This window comes from Heliconius melpomene, chromosome 1 (genome assembly GCF_056956725.1).
Source record: "Heliconius melpomene rosina isolate 202511_hmr_F chromosome 1, ASM5695672v1, whole genome shotgun sequence".
NCBI classification, from domain to species: Eukaryota; Metazoa; Arthropoda; class Insecta; order Lepidoptera; family Nymphalidae; genus Heliconius; species Heliconius melpomene.
Window position 1 is genome coordinate 10,757,542 of NC_140389.1, and position 23,457 is coordinate 10,780,998.

The 23,457-nt window shown below is 31.1% G+C and overlaps 1 long non-coding RNA gene across 1 annotated transcript in view; it reads left to right on the forward strand.

Annotated features, from left to right (window-relative positions):
• Window positions 1-14,846: 14,846 nt before the first annotated feature.
• LOC146541392 (uncharacterized) overlaps window positions 14,847-23,457 on the forward strand; it is a 92,455-nt gene continuing 83,844 nt past the window's right edge. The window contains exons 1-2 of the long non-coding RNA XR_014877965.1: window positions 14,847-15,041; window positions 18,141-18,277. This is a non-coding gene — a long non-coding RNA (uncharacterized LOC146541392). The remainder of the gene's footprint in view (window positions 15,042-18,140; window positions 18,278-23,457) is intronic.

Here is a 23,457-nt window from a genome sequence, read left to right on the forward strand (position 1 = left end):
TTTTAATACGCTATAATACAAGCTTGCCCCCACTTTCACTGCATCTGTTAAGTTCCCACGACGCGACGGCAAGTTTGTTCAATAGATAGAAACTTTACGTTTAAATCAAAGTTTCTTTCTAGTAACAGGTCACGTACTCGCAAAAGATATTTTATTGGTGCGCCGCTTCATAGAATTTAATATCTTCCTTTCTCGTCTTCCCATAAAAGAAAACTTTGCCGCCAATTTCATTAATTACTCAGATTAAAGCTAAACATTAAAATATTGTTCTAATGAATATAATTTTAAAATAGAAAACCTTTCATGTTTATTTATTCAAAGAAACGAGGACAAAACGTAGCTGAAATGTGAGAGCGAAATTATTAAAATATAATGAGACCTATCTTAATTTAGCGACGAACGATTTTACTTTGAAATAATAAAATAATTTGAAGAAATACGTACGTAATATGTAGTGTTAAAATATTATTTTAGTTTAAGAGATGTTAAACGCTTATTAAAAAATGAAGCTACTAAATTAGTAAGTATTTTATAAGCTAAAGTTGTCGGAGTCGAGTAATGACTAATTAGTAAAGTTTCTGTGAATAACAAATTGAAATGAAGAGAAACAACATAGAGCTCGAGAGGAAATATTATTATAATACGAGCGAGTATTTAGATAGTCATAGGTTCTATATTATGTTAGTAGTACAGAAAAAAATACAAATTTAAACTATATTCAAAAGAGTCTCAGGTACGTCGCTTTCGGATCAAGTGTCGTAATTTAACAAAAACCGAAAACTTATTTCTAAATATATTCAAATGTATACCTAAGAAGGAGCCAAATAAAAAAATATGAAATTTCTATCTCAATATTATTTTAATGAAGATGACAATACATTTTTATGGAGTATTTCGTAACGCATTATTTCAATAGGTTATTTCCTAACAAAGACATTATTCTTGAAGCGATGGAGTACCGACGTGCTATGAGCCTTACGGCGTCGTAAATACGGTTCGCAACACACGATCATCCTTTATTAATGCTCCGTAAGCTCTTCGAAGGATACAAACAATCTCCGTAAACAAAATGTTCGCGTTTTACGGAGTGCCGATGGGTAAACAAGGAGCCATTGCGTAATGGGTTCGCTTTTAGTACATGTATCATATACTTTCGTTTTGGCTTTCCTCTTACAACAGTTGATAAAAAGCTCACGCTTCACCTCCCTGGAGTCACATTAGGCGACGTTTTGCAGATCATTTGATTTGCTTAAATTGGGTTAAGTTTTTTGGGAAATTATAATATTTGGAATAATTGTTTCCAAGGTAGGGAGGTACATTAATTTTTGCTAAAAAATATTTTTATTCTTTTCAGCTGCAGTGATGGCTTCTCTTTTATTGATCAACTGATAACTTTATCCAGAAAGATAAATGAAGCGGATGTGAGTACTAAAAAAAAGTAAAAACTCGTAGCTAAGTAAGGTAAATAGTACGATTATATAGCTGTACAGTGAGAGTAAAAATTAAACTCTTTGCCCAAATTCGAGACATTTATGACTAGTGAAACCCACAGTCGCATTTTGTCTTTTTAGAACAGGGAAATTACAAAAAAATATATTACCCGATGGGAATGGAAATGGGAATATTACCCGAATCAAAAACTATTCCACTTCCATTTCCTATTCCACTGTGCCACGTATGGCAAGAAAGTCAAAGGCTAACGCTAACTATATCTAACTTCCCTTTTATTATGGCACCGAACCCTGACTTTGCGTGTGCTGTACACTCACTCATAAGTGCGCTTCCGACAGCCACAAGCGTATTATAATACTATAAAACATAACTTCATCCTCGCTATATTCACTCAATGTCGACGTTATCCTTCCGTTTTATCAAACTGTCATCAATCTTGTCATGGTTTGAGGGAGACGGATGTAGCGGAGCTGCTTTAGCTATCTACTTATTTAGTAATTTGATATTTGAATGCGAATATGGACCGAATCACTGCAATCTAAGTAATATACCTAATTTCGATATTTATTGCTTGACTTCCTTTTAAGATGCCTAAAAGATGTTGTTCGATAAAGTTTGTTAAAGTAACTTTTAATGAAGAAACATTGAGCTTCTTACGAAAAGCTCGTTTATTTTTGTTTTATTTTGAATTATGTAGTTAAGTATGTATAACTGATAGTTGCCAATTAATTAGTTATTTCTAAAGTAACTTAGTTGATACGTCCACACCCTTAATAATAATTATATTATTATATATAGTATATTATTTAACAAATTACGATATAGTACTTATATAGAAAATGTATAAAAAATTGAACGTAATGGGATTTGAACCCGCTTGGAAACCGTCCAAGCGTTCTTTCTTAACCATACGTTCTCATGAGAACTTAGTGGTCTTTAAGATACAACGTTAAGATATAAGTAATTAATAAACGTCATAATAACACTTTAAAAATGTTAAATTTACATAGTAACTTAATTGAAATAGATAAACGTATATATATAGACCTATGCCTTTTTCTATTTTAACTGATTTTGTTTTAAAAACAGTTAAAGGTGCAACAAATTGCGAACACTGTAAGTACTTTGTGTATCTAAATAGTAGTTTGAAAGTAAAACTTCCACTTACTGCTATTTAATTACAAATGCGAAACTTCAAACGTAATGTTACAGAACGTAAAAGTTGAAATATTTAAACCACTTTGCAGTGCAAGTTCAAATTAGATAAAGATAAGAGCAGTTTGCGAACATACCGCCTTGCTTGCGCCGCACGCCGCGTTTACAATAAATTAAAAATTTAATTAAACTACGAGAGGTCACAACCTTTTGATAAATTTTCGTTCTATTCGCTTGTTATTAATTATCACAGGTTTTAGATAATAAGAATATGTCTCTGGGAGCAAATAAATACATGTTAGGTATATAAATGTTAATTATATGTTCTTGTTTAAATTATTTCAATTAAATATGTTTACCCGCAATATGTAGGCAGGAAACTTCAACTAGCGTGATTTAGATGGAAAGTTCGCGCGGTTTCTGAGTGCAGCAAGTTTGCCGAACTGTCTCACACATATCCGCCGCAAATATCTGATGTAAGTAAGTGTTATGATTGGCCTCAGTGAGTACTGGCACACTTCTCTACACTTTTAACGTTTATATTTAAATATGTAAAGCGGAAAAGATTTTTCATATATTTCTATAAAAGAACCTTCTTTTATAGTAGTCGAATATGTTATATATTTAACTTCTCTACAATTCAGTACTAAGTACATATTTATCAAAAAGTAAATATTTGTATAGCATACTGTAGCTTGACGATATATTGTACAGACGTTTACGTTATGGTATACATACCAAATAAAAAATACATTCAGGACAAGTAAAAATATTTTCAGTCGAGCAAAATTCCGGAAATTACATCTGACTCGTAAGCCTGAGAACAGCTACGTCTACAAATATTCTTATTATTTTCATAGCACTGTTAAAATTTTGATGAATAATTTGTTTTACGGGAAAACTTAAAGATGACGGTTTTATGCAAACATGTTTAAAGAATGATATTTATAATTTGCAAAAGCAAGTATATTTTGTACCTACATTCTACATCTATATATTTCTGTGTTAAAAAACATTTCTTTTCATACTAACACATAGAAAATGCACTCGATTGTACCTGCGATTGCGATTTTAGCTTTAAAAACCAGAACTAGAAAAATTTATCAAACAAATCTCATCGATCTCCGCACGTAGTGGTACTATTTTCCTTTTACGTGATCGATCTTATGACAATGGCTAGAACAAAGAAGTCGATGCATTAGAAATATTGCAGAAATAAATAAAATATAAATTGTTGAATAAAATATACAAGGCCAGTAGTGGCGCAGAGGCACAAAGGGTCACTGTAAAATCCACTGGTTGTGGGTTCGATCCCCACTCGAGGAGATGAAATGTTTATTTAAATGTATATTTCTATTTCTTCGCTCTGGTGTCGAGGCAAAAGTGCGGCGTTGAGTTCTGCCACTCAACACGCAATATCCCCAGAATTCGGCGGAAACTGGGGAACGAAGTGTCTTAACACTAGGTTCCTCTGCCTACCCTGCTGTATGCGGGATATAGCGTGAAGCTGATTTTTTTATTTACTTAACTGAATAGGCTCCAAAAACTCGAATATTCGTAATTTAAAGCCAATATTTGAGCTATCGATGTGCAAGATTTTACCGTTACTTAAAAAATATCTCTGATGAACAAAATATAATAGATACATAATTCTAAATGATAACAGCTTTCTTTCTTGCTCTACAAATTAAAAAAATAATATCGTATTTTTCTTTATTTCATTAATATTCAATTCTATACTAGTGTCTAAGCTACTCAATTGTTATTAGTATAATATAATGTTTCTACAGGACTTAGCCATACCTCGTGGTTAGACCAGATGTTAGGTGCTGTAGCTTTTAACTCTCTTTTCAGAGCGTGGGTAAGTCTATTAGCACGTTAAATTTTAACGTAACCAAACAGAATATACAGCCAGATAGATATCAAAAATAATTATTTTTTTCGTTTTTCAAAGTTAAGGTCATCGTTCACCAAGGGCACAAGCGTGTGACTATAAACACGACGGTTTTGGGTGCGATTTCCACTCTGAGGAATGAAATATTTCATTTTAATTTTCTTTCTCTGGCAACGAGTCAAAGCTCGGCGTTGAATCCCGTCACTCAACACGCATTGCCTCAAGAATTCGGTGAAAAGTGGAGAACGGAAGTTTCTTAATGGGAGCGGAGAGGAGTATCTTAATGGTAGGTTCCCGGTTCCTCTATCAAAAATTTTATCGGAAAAAAAATTGTACTTATTTACTGATTTAGTATTTTTAGATTCGACTTTTCTAGTATTTCTCGTTGTTGTTTTTTAATTATCGGTGTGCACCGAGCGCTGCAATACATGGAGATGTTATAATGATGACAGATTGCTATATGATACGAAATACAATACCTAGAGGATGGAGTAGAATATGTTATATATATTTTTTTACAATATTATATTTTTAAGAAACTTTTACTAAACAAATCACATTTCTTCTAGAAGAATCTTTTGTGTAAGTAGATTGGAAAAAAGTTATAATAATATATGTACCTCAAGAACTCTTTGAATAATATTTGTTTTTGTGTCAGCCTTACCGAGACAATAATTACAAGGCAGAAATATTTACTTACAGGCTAAAGCTGTAATCAAATTGAAGATCTTCAAAATATTTAAATGTCAGCTAAAAAGACGGTATTCTGCGACCTATTATTGAAATTGTTAGAAACTTTATTAAAATTTATAAGTACACTATATATTTTATTCAATAAGAATTATTATTCCACATAGTAACACTATATTATTATAATTAATTATATCACAACACCTATTTAGTTCAATTAATAAGCTTTCATTATTAAATTAATGGAGATGTCAGATTAGTGTATGACAATGAAACAACTGTCGTAACTTAATCAAGGTAAATGTTGCTTTGAGATAAACCTTGTAACTAGCGCTAATTTGCCTTACTATGTACTATATAATGAATAACTATAGTCTTGTAAATTAATATTATATTTATGTTTTCTTAATAATATATATCTTTTGGTTCTGTCCAATACATTTGATTGAAGGCCAATGATTCGAATACTTCTTTTTTTGAATGTCCAACTATTTTTGGACTTCGCTCTAGTGTTTTAAAGGTTTTTACTATTTCCTGCACATAGGGAAGGCAGAGGGAACTGATGATGCTGAAAGTGATGTCTGCTGTATTGAATGATGTTAAGAAAACTGCAGTTCGTATAATTTATTTTACTACTGTTGAGTTTACTGTGAGTTACAGGTGTAGGCTTAAGAGTTAACTAACATTCGCCTTCGGTGCTCTCTATAAATAAAGCCCAATATAGCAAATTACCTTCAAAAAAATATCTACCGCCTTTTATACAATATAGTTACAAATATGCTGCCAAAGAAAGGCTGCCTGTCAAAGAACAATTGCCAAAGCATATTTGATATGGCAGGCATATTAGAGATTATTAACTCAATGAAACAGTTACTTTGTAGACAAACGGACAACTGGACAAGCAGACAAATCATTGACTTGGGTCAATTATATTGATAAATGCCCTCAGTAATAAAGTTTCTTATATATCTTCCATGTATGATTTTCTTAGCATTCAATTACAATTTTCTTAAATGTATAGATTTCATTCCCCAGTGGGAATCGAATCGACAACCGTCAATTTGTTTTTCATTTTACTCTTGCATTAGCAAGAGTACGAAGAGTACTGCATAAGCTACTATAAATTAATAGTAAATTTATAATAAGAATTAAACAAAAGCAAGAAAAAAAAATTGAATGAAAACAAATGAAAAAGATAAGTATGAATAAAACAACTGATATTACTATAATGTACTATTTTATTATTTTAATGAGATAACGTTGTTTTCACACAGGATGCTTGTGGGTATTTTACGAGGGAGACAAAGAGAACCTACTATTACGTCTCGCCGTTCCCTAAGTTTTGACTAATTAAGAGAGTACTGCTATATGAGGACCACATTGTCACACTTAACTAAAACAATTTAATATACATATTAAATTGGTCTTATTAAATATTAAATATTATTTTGAGAAAATTGCAACAGCTTCAATATTTTAATATATATATTAATATTTATAAATCGTAAAAAAAGTTGTCGATGTTGATAAATATGTGAAAAAAAATATTTTTTCCTTAAAAAGTTTCCTTTTAATATTCTTTTAAGTCAAAGATATTAATATATTTGTTTGAAATGAGTAGGATACTCTCAAATCCATGCAACCTGTCTATTGCTTATACTTTAAAATAACCATAAGGAATAAATTATCTTTAAAAATTATTGAATCTATCTCTTAATATTTGCAGAACGGTGTTAGTAAAAGCAATAGACGGCACAGGATATAAAGTTCAAAGTTTGAAAGTTGCGATTCGGTCGCGTCGAGGCGTGGTGGTGTTAAACCGCTGTTTTCACCAAACTGTAAATTTAACTCAGCTTAATATATAAGATGAGACTACATAAAATTATTTATGAAAGCAGAAATATCCTTTTCCTTGAAAAATTATGTAAGTAATTTTATTGCTTCTATTTGTTTAAGAATATTGTGAAAGACTACGTTTTCAATGTCTAAGATAACTTTTTTAAGCTAGTAACGCAGTTATTGAAAACTACACACCAGCATTGGCACGTGGCTAAACACGCAACAAACTAAATATTTTAATAATTATTTTTTACAAATTACAGGTAAATTAATATATTTCCAGGTTTTAGTTATAATTTAAAAATATATACTTTTCAACAATTAGTTACTATTCATTCGATGAAAAATTACTCACTTAAATAAACTTATTTCCAATTAGAGAAAATAAAAATATATATATATACATGTATCACGATAGTACGGGCATTTATTTTGTCAATATATTGCCTCGGTTAAATACTCATCAATTAACTAAATCGACGACATCAATTGTTCATATATGCAAGCGTAGGAGCAAACTGCGGTCCCATTGATGAGCAATTCCTATTCGTTATTATAACAATTACAGATACAATTACAATCTCCTTTAGAATATAAATGGGAAATTGTTTTAATTATAATTACAATCATATTTAATACTGATGTTTGATGTAGAAATAACAATAAAAATACTTTATTGATATAAATCTTAGTACATTGGTTTTAAGCGTCATGCTGTATCTTGCACGCATCAGGGTAAGCCAAGGGAGCCTAGTGTTAAAACACTTCATTCAAGTAGGTACTTGTAGTAAGGGGCCCATTCTTAATCTTGTCACGGACTTCAGAAATCGCTATTAAAATATATTTTTTACCAACACATCTCTCCTTAGCATATGAGGTAGAGACCCAAGAAATTGAAGTTAGTGGAGTGCTGCTTTAGTGCTCGAGTCATATAATATAAATATATATATATATATATATATATATATATATATATATAAATAAAAAATATATTTTTCTTTTTACATTTCTAGACATTATTAATCACAATATTTAAACAAAACTATAAAAACTACCGATTACTTTTGCTCGGTGTAAAATAACGCAAACCACATCTATTTGTCACCAAGATACTTCTTTGCTTCAGCAGAATGATATTTCAAACTAGCGACGTAGCCTCATTCTTGCCTTAAGTATTTTTAATAATTATTTTCGTCTTCTTGGTATTGCGTCATCACTTTTCATATTAATGCGATTTAAATAAAATTAACAAATGTCTTCTCCTCCAACAATAGACATTTAATAGTTAAAATAAAAAGAAAAATAAATTTTTATTTATTGATATTTAAATAAAATATAAAAACAATGAATTAATTTTACACATTTCGGTACAATTTGTTTTTCATTTTCTTAACAAAACATCGTCTTTGATCACTTCTGTATGACAAGAATATAGTTGTTTATTTATGAGGACCTGCAATTCTCGCTTGATTGTATCGTATGTAGCTAGCGTGGGGGTCGTGACATTCTCCAACGAATTTTGGGGTGAATCAAGATATAGTGTTCATTTGTATACCATCATCTTCGAAGCAAGGGTCAGGGTCAGGGTTTCTGTTCATAATAGTGATTTATAGTAACTTAGTTTAAATTAAACATGTAAAGTTAGTATAGGATATACTTTAAAATATATAAACATATATGCATGTGGTGCAAAATATATTAAAATATTATATTGTAAATACAGCGTGGGGTTCGATTTCCACTCGAGGAGATGAAATATTGAACATTTTCATTGGCGGTGTTGAGTTCCGCTACTCAACACGCAACGGCGCCAAAATTCGATGGAAAGTGGGGAATGGAAGTGCCATAATGGGAACGGAGTGTCTTAACTAGGTGTCCCGAATACTGATTTGGCTGAATAGGGTAAAGCACAATTGTTTTCTGTCAACAAATGTGAAAATTTTCGGTTTTCTCTTATAATATGATAATCGGTATTTTTATTATTAATTTTCGAATTTTTGTAGAGTAGGCAGAAAACACTTAGTGAATAATCACCCCATTATTTACATTCACTCATTCAGACAGCACTGCGCTGCAAGACAACTTTTGGTTAAAGGTTAAAGTATAAAAGACACATGTTATGAGATACCAAAACAAAAATACGCATGTTGCATTAAGATTTCTTTATTTTAATACTACTTGCGGTTGGCATTACTTCAATATTTAATTAAATGTACTTTTGTTAATAAAAATATATTATAAGCGTATAGGTATATGAACTACAACAATGTCCAATAGAGTTATTATAATTTTGTATAACAAACTTTATAGAGCACAATAGAAAACCATACAAAGTAAAAGTAGTACATTTTTACACAGAATAAATTTTTCAGAGCAGCTATTTAATAAAAGTTTAATAAAATTTCGACTTAACAACTCTCAGTAGTGTGATGGGATTAATATTTGTGTTTATCATACAAATATTTGATTTTCGGTATAGCATCGAATCATCCTGCATCAGCCATATTGCAATATCAAGATTGATCCAAAAATAGTAAACAAATGTAGAAAGCGAAGCAGTTTTAAATTACGTTGTTTATAGCTGCACGCTTCTGCATACGAGAACGTAGTGTTAAGACACTCCGTTTCCATTAACACAATTCCATTCCCCATTTTCACTGAGTTTGGAAAGGCGAACAGTTACCAGAACGAAGAAACGAAAATATGAAATAGTTCATGTCCTCCAGTGGAAATAGAACCTGAACCTGTCGCGCTTATAGTTGCACGCCTCTGCTCCTGCACCACGACAGGCATTCATATTATTTACGAGTATGTTAGAAAAATGTAGCTGGTAGTTAGAGAAGAACAGAACAGAACTAGGAATCGAGAGAGTAATCTAGGTAAGCATTAAGCGGTAAAGCGAACTATGCGGTGACTATTGCCAATTAGAGCTTGTTAAACGTAATTTGTACTGTGGCGTCTTTGTGTGACGTTGAAACTTTGCTAATGATCGTCATTTGTGTTAACTAGGCTCATGATGGAGCGTGCCGTACGAACACGACGCAGGTTTCTGTGTAAAAAAACAACTGTGATTGAGTGGAAAAGTATTCTAGTTCTTTTTATAATTTATTTATTTTTCAATGGAACTATGATATTATTTTAAGCTTATAGTTATATATATCTTTTATTATTTTTCCCCCTGTTTTTTTAATATAATATACCTACTTGGAGGTGCTAGCATAAAGTAAATGAACAGGACGTTTGTTTTTCTGACAGTAATGTCATATTGTTATTATTTGCCCAGATTAGAATGGTAATGGCATTGTAATGGGCGAGTAAACTCGTGATTAATCTCATATGTTTTATTATATTGTTTCCTAATTACAGCACACAATTTTTATTCTTCAAGTGTTTACAAAAAGTTCTAAGAACCAAAAGATGAGAGTTATTCCTAACATAATTTCAATTTACATTAGTGCTACAAACTTTGAGTGAATGGAAAAAGTAAACAGGAAATCCGCACGAAGTCAGTACTTTGAGTACATGGTATATTTATTTAGTATTTCCTAGGAAAACGTTACTTAACTTGCCAGGCTGTCTTGCCGTTCAACTTGGATTCTTTCACGATAAATTTTATGAAAACATCACAAAATACTAAATAGTATTTTAAGTTGTATTTTACTGATCTTTTTTTTCGGTTTTACTTTTTAAGAGACGATGAAATGCCTAGTTACTACGTTTTGGTAAATTTGGCCGGAGAGATTTGATTGATTGATATTGATTTTGACAGTTGGTGTACTAATACTAATTATAATATAAAATAATATAAAAAATGGAATTATAGTAGAATTTAATGAAAGTCTCAAACGAAATTTATTATGAACAAAATCGTTTTCGTGGTTTAAGTTAAGATTATGATAAGTTGAATTAAAGTTGAATTAAAGTGCGTTTATCTCATCCAATAGTCCAATATTCCATCCATTCAGAGTTACACCTTGTCCGTTGAACGTATCTGGGCAATTAATTACCTGAGGTTACTCAGAGATGAATCTCGGCTTATTATATTTTTTTTATCTTCTAAGGAGCCTCTATATGTTGGTCCTGTTTCCACATGCAGGCCTTCCAAAATACCGAGTTTTTTAGAACCCGAAGCCGAGCGGGATCTGAGTTTTTTTTAGAGAATTCTATTAACAATAAAATTATAATAAATAATTACAATGACGCACAATTTTTATTTCATTTTTAACTATTTAAATAATATTTCATTTAGAATTATACAATTTAATTCCATTTAGAATTTCATTAAATATTTTGAGTGAAATGCATAATAAGCTTTTACTCATGATACTTCCCTTTGATAAATGTTCCTAGAGTAGATAGATAGTTCTTGAATAGAAACCTGGAGTCAATGAAATCCGACACACTTTAATAGATACCATAGATTGAAGATGGTCTATCTTTTATCACTAGCTTTCTTTTAGGGTTCCTCGAAAAAAAACGAACCTTTTGTAGGATCGCTTTGTTGTACGTCGGTCTGTCTGTCAAGACCCTTTTTCTCAAAAACGCAAGCAGAAATTTATATCAAATTCTTACTACAGATAAAAGAAAAGTTGTGAAAAGAAAAAAAAATATAGGGAGTTCATAGAAAATAATCATTACAACCTAGTACGTGTAGTTCATTTCATACAAAATGAGTGCATATGCCCGCAAAAGTCATGTTAGTTTTACAATCCTCATAAACTATACCTACATATAATAATTACTCTTAATTTATTCATTTTCACTAAATACTATTAATTATACTTTGCAGTGACGTAAAATATATTATAAACTTATCACTCTACATACACTACGTAATTTAATGAAACATAATATCAACTGATTATATTTATTCAATAATGGATAGATTTAACAGAAATTTATGTTAATAAATATTCATATTGGAGAATATATCTACTATTGCTTTGAAATTGCAAGCTATTAAAGCAATGTAACGGTTGAACTAATTGATACATTTTGGGAAATGTTCGCTTAACGTGGATACATATAGGGCAGTGCGATACTATTTACCTTCAATTACCGACTGAGTTTCACTTAGGTTACAATTTTCATTTCATCTTCTTAAGTACATATTATGTTATAGTTGATATTCCAGCGTGAGCTCTTGCTACGGTCACGTACATATATTAAATTATACGAGTAATACTATCAAATTAGGTTTAAGAATCAATTTTATATAATATGTTTTGGTATATATGTATATAAAATTTGCATTCAGTTGTGGATGGTTATGGTTTTAATTTTTTATTTGAATCCACAATTTACGTGTTCATTTATGTACCACTAAATATTGTCCTAGACCTTAATAATACCACACCATCCATCGTCGATCGATATCGATCTGACTCTTAAAAAACAAAAATATAAATAATAACAATCCAAAATAGTTATACCGTCGTGGCGCAGCGGCACAAAGTGTTTCTGTAACGCGACGATTGCGGATTCGATCCCCAGGAGGGGTCATCGAGAAGGTGAAATATTTATTTACGTTTATATTTCCATTTCTTTGCTCTGGTGTTGAGGCAAAGCGCGGCGTTGAGTTCTGCCACTCAACACACAGTGCCTCTAGAATTCGACAGAAAGTGGGGAACGGAGTTAACACTAGGTTTCCTCTTCCTACCCTGCTGTGTGCGGGATACAGCGTGAAGGTGATTTTTTAAAAAATAGTTACAAATTCTCACTTTCTGATAGAATAAATAATATACCCACAGAAAGTGACCAAAAATGATGTAGTTTAAAAGGCTGTATTGCTGCTTAAAACATATTCGTAACTTTTCGTGCTATTTAGTTCAGAATAATTACTTACCAGTACCTTTGTAAATTGTACCTATTTTTGTATATAGTACAGAATAGATAGGTATAGAAAGCCGTTCGTCAGAATGGTATATAGTAGCTAACGCCCGATGGGTTAGTCCATGTCTTTGTATAATTTAGGAATCTGAGAACACTATTAGGCACCAGTTGGCGAGTGAACGTAATCTACGTAAACATTAGGCTTTGACAGAAACGTACCTATCAGTATGTACGTACGTGCCTACTAGCAGTTCGCAATTACGTTGCTATCTATATATATAAAAGGACTTGTCCTCACTGACTGAGGTAAGACGCACGCACAGCCGTAACCGCTGATGGTAGAAACGTGAAATTTGGACAAAAGTTTCCTTCCATAATCTGGACATCCACTAAGAAGGGATTTTGAAAAATTTTAACCCCAAAGGGGTGAAATAGGGGTTGAAAGTTTGTATGGAAAAAAAATTAAATCGGCACCGATTTTTATAAAATTTGAAATTTAGATTTTTAAAAGTATTTAATTGAACACGTGTTTCATCGTTTTCTAGAACTCTCCCCCTAAGGGTGCAAATAAGGGGTTGAAAGTTGATATGGAAAAATCTTTAAATTGCCACCGATTTTTATAAAATTTGAAATTAAGACTCTTAAAAATATTTCATTGAACACATGTTTCATGGTTTATTAGAATTCACGCCTAAGGGTCCAAATAAGCGGGCGAAGCTGCGCGCGCCCACTAGTTACATATAATTAGATTAAGAGCAGTTTTAATCAATTTTCGATACTGAGAAATTGAAATGAAAAACATTAACTTTATATTTTGAGTACCTAAATGTATGTCATTTTCGTCTTTTTATTACATGTCACGAAATTGTTATTTTCTTTATTTGAAATAAATATTATGTCTTATTAAATTATAGTAATGACGAGCTTGCCTTAAACTAATTTATAAATAGGTATTTGTATAGTGTTTTTGGCCTAAACAAATAAAATATATTTTTTTGATTAAAGTTCACTATATATAAAGAAAACTAACTTCACCAAAAATAGTTTTATTAGTTATATAAAATAAATAGTTTTATTCAATTATATCAATGCGTTTGCACCTTGGATAAAAACTAAAAATACCTTTAAGTAACGTGAACCACGGCTGGCTTTATTACATTTAACAGTGTGACGTACTCGTAGGTATAGTTTAAAATTTTGCTTTGACTTTTAAATGTCTATTCACAAAATTTTTTAGAACGGAATGCAAAACTTCAAACGAGTGAAAACAACAGCGTGTAGTAATGGCTGAGTGCATCGATTTAGTGCGTTCCAGTCTCTTGCCTTTGTTGGTCGTTTTACTTTATAGATGACATAAAACATTCAGTTGTATTAGACGGAGGTGTACTTTAAATTATTACAGCCATTTTCATTAAAGCTTGCGTAAAATTAAAAGAGATTAAGTTCGGTACATAAATAATTAATTAATTATTTTCTCTCTCGTCTGCGAGAAGTTATAAGTTACAAAGTGCCGGCGTCGTTGGCTTTCGATAGATATTTATTTACGACTAGCGGCTCCCGTGCGGCTTCGCCCGCTTCGACTATCCAATATTTATTTAATAATATTTAAGTGTAGATACTTAGCCTGATGTCCAGTTGGCATTTTAGTAGAGCTATCTATGTATTATGCACTTAATAAAATGTCATCTAAATCTTTTGAGATTTTATTTGATCTTGCTTGTAGAAAAATGTCGTTATAAAAATTGTTTAGTTATTTAAAAACATACTAATTTCAATAGAGGGTATGGCTGGAAGCCTTCTACCACCTGGGACCCACTCATAAAATCATTGAAGTCTTCCACCCACCATACCAGAGGGCAAAATAATTTCAGCTCATTCTGCAGGAATCCAGGGCAGTACGCGAGGCATTTAAAAAATCGTTGGCGGTAGTTTGATATAATAATTATATCAACTGACAGACGAATGCCACCTCAGTCTACCCGTGACCACGGACTACTGGAAAGTGTTCGAAACGTCGGGTTTCCCGGAAAGTGTATAATCTTAAATATACGCGATTAATTCGGTTAAAATATTATGTTAGCTTAATTTAAAATGTGTAATAATCGTGGAAATCAAAGAACTTTACCACTAAGAGTTTCGTTTTAGGAAGTGCAGTGATACAATTGAATATGTATAGGAGGTTAATATACATCTTTATAGAATTAAACATAAACTAAATAAAAGTAAATATTTACACCCTGACAAAGTTATAGGTTTACATATCAAAGGAAGAGAAGTAACAATTACTGATCATTAGTATAATATACTCGTATATTATATCAATTGCAAAATGTAGTGAAAAATAACAGCATTTATATAATAATTTTGCATTTGTAATTTAATGCTGTTACTGATATTCACTGTTCAATACGATTTTAATTAAATTCAATCTATACACGTACAGTAGTAGGTTGGTATAAATTTATACGATATCTTTTGTTAGTATAAATTATTTGGTTCTGTTTTATTAAATAATGTAATATATAACGAAACAAAATAAGGCTTCATTAGTACATATAATGAGGTCAGTCGTGGTGCAGGTTCCCAAGCGTGCTGTTAACGCGAGATGTTGTAGGTTCGATCCCACTCGAGGAAAAGAAATATTTAATATTTTCATCGCTCTGGTAACGAGCGCGGCATTGAGGTACGCCACTCAACACGCAATGATTCCAGAATTCGATGGAAAGTAGGGAATGAAAGTCTTCATCAGTATGATTTTTTTTATTCCATGCACATAAAGTTAAGCTTCAATAGGTTTTGTGAGCTTCACATTTCTTAGTTTCCTTCCGAATTCGAGACATTATGTATTGGAACGAGCCTCAACGCCTCTCTATGTCCGGCGGAGGAGAAAAATGACAATCATCCCTCGAGTGGATATCGACCCATAACCGTTTTAGTCAGGCGCTGTCACACTCCACCAGGACGGCCTCTAAGTTTTAAGAGCTAGATATATAAAAGTATGTATTTAGTATAAAAGCGGATATATATTTGCCACGCGTAAGCTTGTGTGGTTCCGCCGCACTGTTACTAACTTAAATGCATTTCCCTAGGTGTTAATACTCTGTTCTAAATTCTAATCTACCGCGAAATTCTGCGCGTACGTACATTGTGCATTTACGAGGATATTTTAAAGTTGAACTATAAATAAATTTAATATGTAATATACCTTATGTTTAATATTTTATGAATAAAGTATTATTTATAGTTGTTCATAAATGTTTTAACAGAAATTTATTTCTAGTTCATTTATGATCATTAAATGCTAACAAAATTTGGTAACCTGCTCTTGCTAAATAACTTGTTAATTAATGAACTATGTTCGTACAGGAAAACAAATTTGTAGGTCCTTTTGATTCTATAGACTAACAGCAATAATATTTTTATTCTATGTAACAAGCACTCTATTTCTTTAAATAGCACATTTTGAAAAAAAATAATGGTAGATGGCAGGAGCTAGTTTTACATGTGATGAATATAGCAATTTTTATTCTTAATTGCGATTTATATCTTTAAATATATGTAGGTATATGCGTACATATAGTATGTATATGCATATTTATGTCATTTCAATTAACTAAAAAAAATCATTATCTTTCAAATTTTATGATCTGAATAAGTTCCGTTGACTAAGTAATTCGTGAGAGCATAAGTACCAACGTAAACATAAACTGTCGTCCGCAGTCAGACATATTCCTCGTAGCCGCTACGACGGCGGTTTTTGAGCACAGCTATGTTTCGTGAATGCATATAGGTAAAAAATATTAAATATTAGTTCTAAAGAACTCATTAGTCTTAAGTTATTACCAGGATGGATTTTAAAAATAAGTAGCTTGTTTGGGTAAATAAAAGAAAAGTAAGTTATTATTTTTTTCGCACTTACATTTTTTTTGTATTTCTACCCAACTGCACAGCCGTATTGAACGTTTTTGATGTTTAATACGTTAATTGATTCGTCTTATACATTTTTAAGTTATTGACATTACGCAAGCGTTTTTTTTGTTTTTTTTTTTTTAAATAATATAATTGTAGGTAATTCCCGTTGACCGGATCAATAATGCGAAAATTGGTACGGAACCCCCGGTTTTTTTTTCTTATTATTTCATTGTCATCAGCAAGTATGCAAAATTTCTAATTAATCCGACGTTTCAAAAGCGGATATATAGGGATGCTAATAAAAGCGTGTTAAAAATACACCACAGTGACAACCAGTCGTCAAATTTTCAAAATGAAAAAAATAAAATCGTCGAACTATGTCAAGTGGGATATCGTTTATTGGGTATTCAATTACGATTGTTAGGTATTTTTTTCATGATTTTTCTTTCAATTTGGTTATTTGGGATATATGAAGATACAAAATATTTTTAACAACCATTTTTGGTAAATTTCATATTTATTAGTTATAACAGGTACCCGCTGTGCTATTTTGTTAGTTTGCTCAATAGTTCATTAGGATGAACAGTCGGTCTTCAACAAATTAAATCTTTACAAGGGGCCTTATAAACTGAAATAGTGTTGGGAAATTTAAAGTAATTATATAATTAATTTCTTATTAAATTATTTCTAAATATATAAAAAAATGAAATATAAGGAAATTACAGCACAAATAAGCAACTTAAAAAATACCGTTTAAGGCATTATGTTTTCCACATGAGGAAAACTATTCATATTTTGTTTACTATGAATGAATGTTTTCGTAATATACTACTGGAGAAGCAATTTTCCTTACACGGACACTTACATTATTGCACCTTATATTTTAGTGGTCTGGGGAAAACTAGCTCCCGACAATTTTATTGCTTTCACGAACTAAAGGGATATAGGTAATTTGTTCTAAGTCATACTCTATGCATAGGTATTTATTATAACAGCTTCACGCTTTTTTCGCATAGGCAGAGGTCTCTTAGTCTCCCGTCATACCCTACTTTTCGAGACAATATGCGTTAAGTGGCGGAAGTTAACGCCGCATTTTGTCTACCTAAACTGGTAAACATAAATAAAATAAATATATTCATTCTTCCGAGTAGGAACCACAACCGTGTTACGTTAGACGTTTTTTCGCTGTGCTACCACGGCTTCAATTACTATTATATTCCCTTCTTTTCTAATATTACACTGTTATAGGTACATACAAAGTTCTTACATAATTACATTTTATGTTAGAATGTCGAAGAGCTGAGATTTCTTTCTTTTTAACCAACTAAGCATTATCTTTATTCTTTTTACTCTATTTTTTTTTCAGTAATCACAAACTCAGCTTCTAAACATCATCCTCTCGCTAACCAGCACAAGGAATTGTGCTATCAGAAGGCGTATTCCGCGTAAGAAACATCCTCTCAACCCGTCCTGTCCAAAGTGGCAAGAGAAGTGTATATGTAGGTAAGCATATGTTAAATATAATTATATAAATTTAATATATTATTGAATTCGATAATTCCATTCAATATAATATACATATGTGAGTAATATGCGGTATAATAAAATGTTAAATAGCCTCATTATGCATTCATAATAGTTCGTTACGAATAGACAATATTTAAAGTCACAACAACGACAAAATTTATAACTCGGTATATTGCCAGAGTCACTGCGCATCAATTAACTTAATTGTCGACCATCAATTAGATTGTATGTGCATATTGAAAAACCAGCGGTGAAAAGTGTTTATTCATTTTTTAATTATTTCATATTGGTAGTGGCGTAGGGGCACAAACGTGCGATGTTAAACGCGGTCGATTGTGGGTTCGATTCTTAAGGAACCGAAATATATCATATTTTCCTTTCTTGGCTCTGGTGTCAAGGCAAATCACGGCATTGAATTCCGCCACTCAACACACAATGCCTCTAGTATGCCGCATTCTACTCTAGGAGCGGAAAATCTTAACACTTATAAATAGAGATACTAACAGCTGAAAGTAGTTTTATCAAGATAGAAATTATCTGTTATATTTTAGTATAAAATAATTGAGTCACTTTGTCAATATATTTTTTACTCTAGGCATAATAATTAAGAATTCATAACTTATTCGAATTAGTCGAATTAATGTGTAATGTAAATATGTTTTTTAATAATAAAAGTATCAATAATCTTCTTAAAAGTAAAAGGCATTAATATCTACAGCAAACTTGATTCTATTTCTGGATCCTCATTTTCTCGCCCTGATTACGAGGCAAATAGAAATAGAAGTTAAGATCAAGACGTAGGTATTCATGTGATGAGACTTCATATTATACCTACTATATAATTATTTCATTAATTCAATATATACAGTGGGTAAAAAAAGTATTTGCACACCTAATTTTTTTGAAGTTACACCTAGAAAAACACAGAATGATTTCAGTTAATTATTGTATTTAATAGCTTAATCTATATATATTTAGAATTGATTATTAAAAATTCTTAGAAAACAGAAATAAAAAAATTAGATGGTAAAAACACCTTTTTAAAAGTCAAATAAGTATTTGCACACCAACCATTCTCTAGATACAATGTTATTCCCGCGACATTTTGTCACTTTAGGTAAAATGTGAACATTGTATGTATACATGAGAACATCGGGAAACGTATTCTAATAACGAGACATTTGTTTAGTGTTCAGAAAAAATCTTGAAGCCAACATGCCGAAAGAATTTGAACTGTCGATATCGACGCGTGAAGAAATTATTTTATTCCGTAATGAAGGTTGAAGTTATCGCCAAAACGGGTCAAATTTAAAGTTAAATTAGCTAATGGAATGCACACAAAATATTAAGTGTCTTTTCTTACATTAATTATTGATTTTTTTTACAAAATACGTACAAGCCGGTTGGTGTGCAAATACTTATTTGACTTTAAAATATGTGTTTATACCGTCTCATTCTCTAATTTCTATTTGCTGAGAAATTTTATTATCCAATTCGAAATATATATAGATTAAGCTATTAAATACAATAATTAACTAAAAGCATTCTGTTTTTTTGTAGATGTAACATCAAAAAATTAGGGTGTGCAAATACTTTTTTTACCCACTGTATTTTATTTAATTTTTGGTAGAATGTAAAGAAAATAACGACAGTATTTTAGAATGCGACCAATCTTTATCATTTCGATAACATGCGACAGTTTAAGTTTGGCTAAAAAATATTTTTATTTCCACCTCGCTAAATCGGGCAACTGCATACGATCGTTTATTTATATGTATGTATATTTCTGCTGTCAAACATGACCCTGTTAGTAGAGTCGGTGCTCGTTACAAAGTTTCAACTTTAGGTCCACTTACTTTTTTCGAACAAAAGAGTAATTGAATGTAAACATACGGGGAGTCAATCAACAAGCAAAACAAATAGAAATAAGTTTCATTATTCCAAATGAATGTCGTTTCAAATATAAAGAATAAGCTGCGTGTGTGGATAACAAGATTTTTTTACTAAATTATTTTCATTAATTTCACTAAATAATTATCTATACAGTAAATTAAATGATTAACAGCTTTTTAACTTATTTTATAAGTGATTAGAGGTACTTATTTCAACTTATTAAGAATGTAAAAACGATTTTTCTAGAATAATTATACGGCAGATCGATAGATGCTTCCGGCAGCTCATGATGCCAGTTCTTTCGTAGCCCCAGGGTAATAACGGCATAATGAATCCATAATAGAAGTGTGCTGGTACGGTTTTATAATTATTTACTTTGCATAATCTATTATATACGAACAAGTTGCTATAAAATCTGTATATTAGATTCTAATGTCAGAAAAGGATATAATAATATTCTTAATAAATTCTTTATTCTTCTTTCTTCATAATTTTATATTTTGAAAAAGAAAAATAATGGTTTATTAGCAGCTTAAAGTGTCATTTTATGTGATTTATAAATTATTTTTATGGCTTTTTAAAATTTGTTATAACAATTTACCCTAAGAGGAATTCAAATAAAAATACAGAATAGCTATTGCCGAGGCGTTTTTACGAATCATACCAATATAATTATTATCAGAGAACAATATGTTCTTCAGACTTCGGTGAAGTAGCTAAAAATGGAGGTTATACGCAACAGGCGCTGAGACCATCGATGACCAATTTCCAAATGTTCTTCTCCATAAGTAAAATATATTATTGTGAGGCCAAAGAGGGTCATTAGTAGAAACAAAAGTGATATAAATTTATAAGAGCATTAGATAGAAAGACCGTTCTCGAATTTTCGTTTGTTACAAAAGTTAGGAAGTTGTAATTTGGTGGCGGCCAACAAAACCACCGTATTTTCATCTCGGCGTAAGTTCGCCTTCATCCTGAGAATGGGGAAATTCCATTCATTAGATGTGTTAGTGCCAAACATGTTTTATATTATTGAGTTCCATGAACTAGTTCTATTTATTTAGTTTGTTAAATTAACGTAGCGATATATACCTATAGACATGTACATACGTCTTCTTACCTTTAAAAATACGTGGTGTTGATAATATAACTCAAATTATCTAATATCGCCTTTAGTCAAATCGAAAGTGCATTCAACTTTTAACATAAAAAATATTCGTCTGTCTAATATTGTATTTTATATTTTTTTACCCTCATTAAGAGCCAATTTTAATTTACCGATTTTTAGGATAGAATCATTGAGTGAGCACTACGAGCTACTAACGCATAGAAATATTCTGTTTCTAGAATTTTGCATGTTTGTTGTCATCTTTGTTATATTTAATATAAACTATGCTTTGTATAATAACTCTTGTTACACTGATTTGGAAATTTATTTTAAACGTCTTTGAAGTTTCCTCGAACACTGAGCCACTCAAAATTGTTCCTTTTAAATATCAAATTCGTAGCCCCTCGGCTATGTAAGCAAAGTAGCTTCGAGCCAACAAATATTATTATAATTTCATTTGTTGTACCCGTAATAAAATTAATGATAATTTCACCAAGTATTATATATAACAAGAGATATTAAATACAATATGGCTCAAATTGAAATCAAAAAGACAATAGCAAAATGATTCACAAATTGCAAAATTTAACTGCTAAAATATTGCATCGGATATCGCTCACCAATTAAATTAATCGACGATCATCAATTACTTCACATATGTATGTATGTATATGTGAGTTGGAGCCAACTGCGGCCCGCTATTGATGTGCGACTTCTATTCATCATTATTGCTAATATGCTGATGTCAGAGGGTTTAAGGGACCTCTGTAACTACATATATATTATATGTAAAATGATATAAGTTTTGTAAGTAATAAGGTGGAAGAACTTCTGCGTTTAAATTACTCCTAATATTAGTGGTTGAAATATTTTTGTGTTAAAAAGAGGATTTTTTTTTTCTTGTAAATATATTTTTATTATTATACGAAACTAGTAGGCCCGAACGCGGCTACGCCCGCTTGAACTATACCAATATTTATTAAATATATTTATTAAATTATTTTCAATTTTCAATAGATAGATGCGTTAAGCAAGCTCATTTTGGGTGACGTTTTCTAACAACAAACTTTGCAAATCGTTGCTTAGCAACGGACGTATAGCGACGGTTGTTATTAACATGGCAGAATCAATTGCATGGCAAATTATTAAGTATTTTAATATATTGGTATTTATCGAAAATATTACAAATATGAGAAAAAAAGTATCCTATGTTCATCCCGAGACCCTCAAGTATCTCTTTATGAGTATTTTATCACAATTAAATTAGCGGTTTGGCCCTGATTGCGTAAAAGTCAGACAGACAGACAGAGTTACTTTCGAACTTATAATATAGGTATGAATAATATCACCATACAAGTTTCTAATTTCTTTTGTATTAAAAATCTTTTACAAGTTGTTTACAATTGTATTAAATATAACTATTATTGTTATTTTGTTCCGTTTTTATACAGAAAAATCGGAATAGTTATAGTTAAGATATTCGCATATCAATACAAAAACAAACTTTAAATTCCATTCTGAAAACAAAACAGAGAAAAAGCAGCACCAATTTTAGGTGGCTAATAACACTATATGTGTGCATACCTACATATAAGTCGATATCTTAATCCCACAGTTGCCTTAATAGGCGTCATTTCAACTGTGGTTTAATCAATGTTGATTGCTTCTGGCTTCTTAGTCAAAATTTAATATATCTGTTTTCTTATATATCATTGATATATAAGAAAATAAATTTCGTCGGTAAATAAGGAACGCAATGTCTTAAGACTAGGTTCCCTCTACTTACCCCGGTATATGCGGAATATGGCATAAAGTAAAAAAAAAATAAAACTAGAAGCTTCTATGCGAATTGTGTGAAGTTGGAAAACTAAAACTTAAAAGGTCTTCTTGTTCCGACTAGGCGAGGGCGTCATGAATTAGATCTAGCAACGACTCGATCTAATTTAAATGAAAATGAAGAAGCTATTTACTTACTATTGTACGACAAGTTGTCGGAGCAGTGTACTCGTTATACGTAGAATGCAATATATATTTTACATATTGTTTTTAGATTTATATATGACTAGCGGACGCGCGCAGCTGCGCTTGCTTATTTAGGAGTGAATTCTAGAAAACCATGAAACACATGTTCAATTAAATATTTTTAGTCTAAATT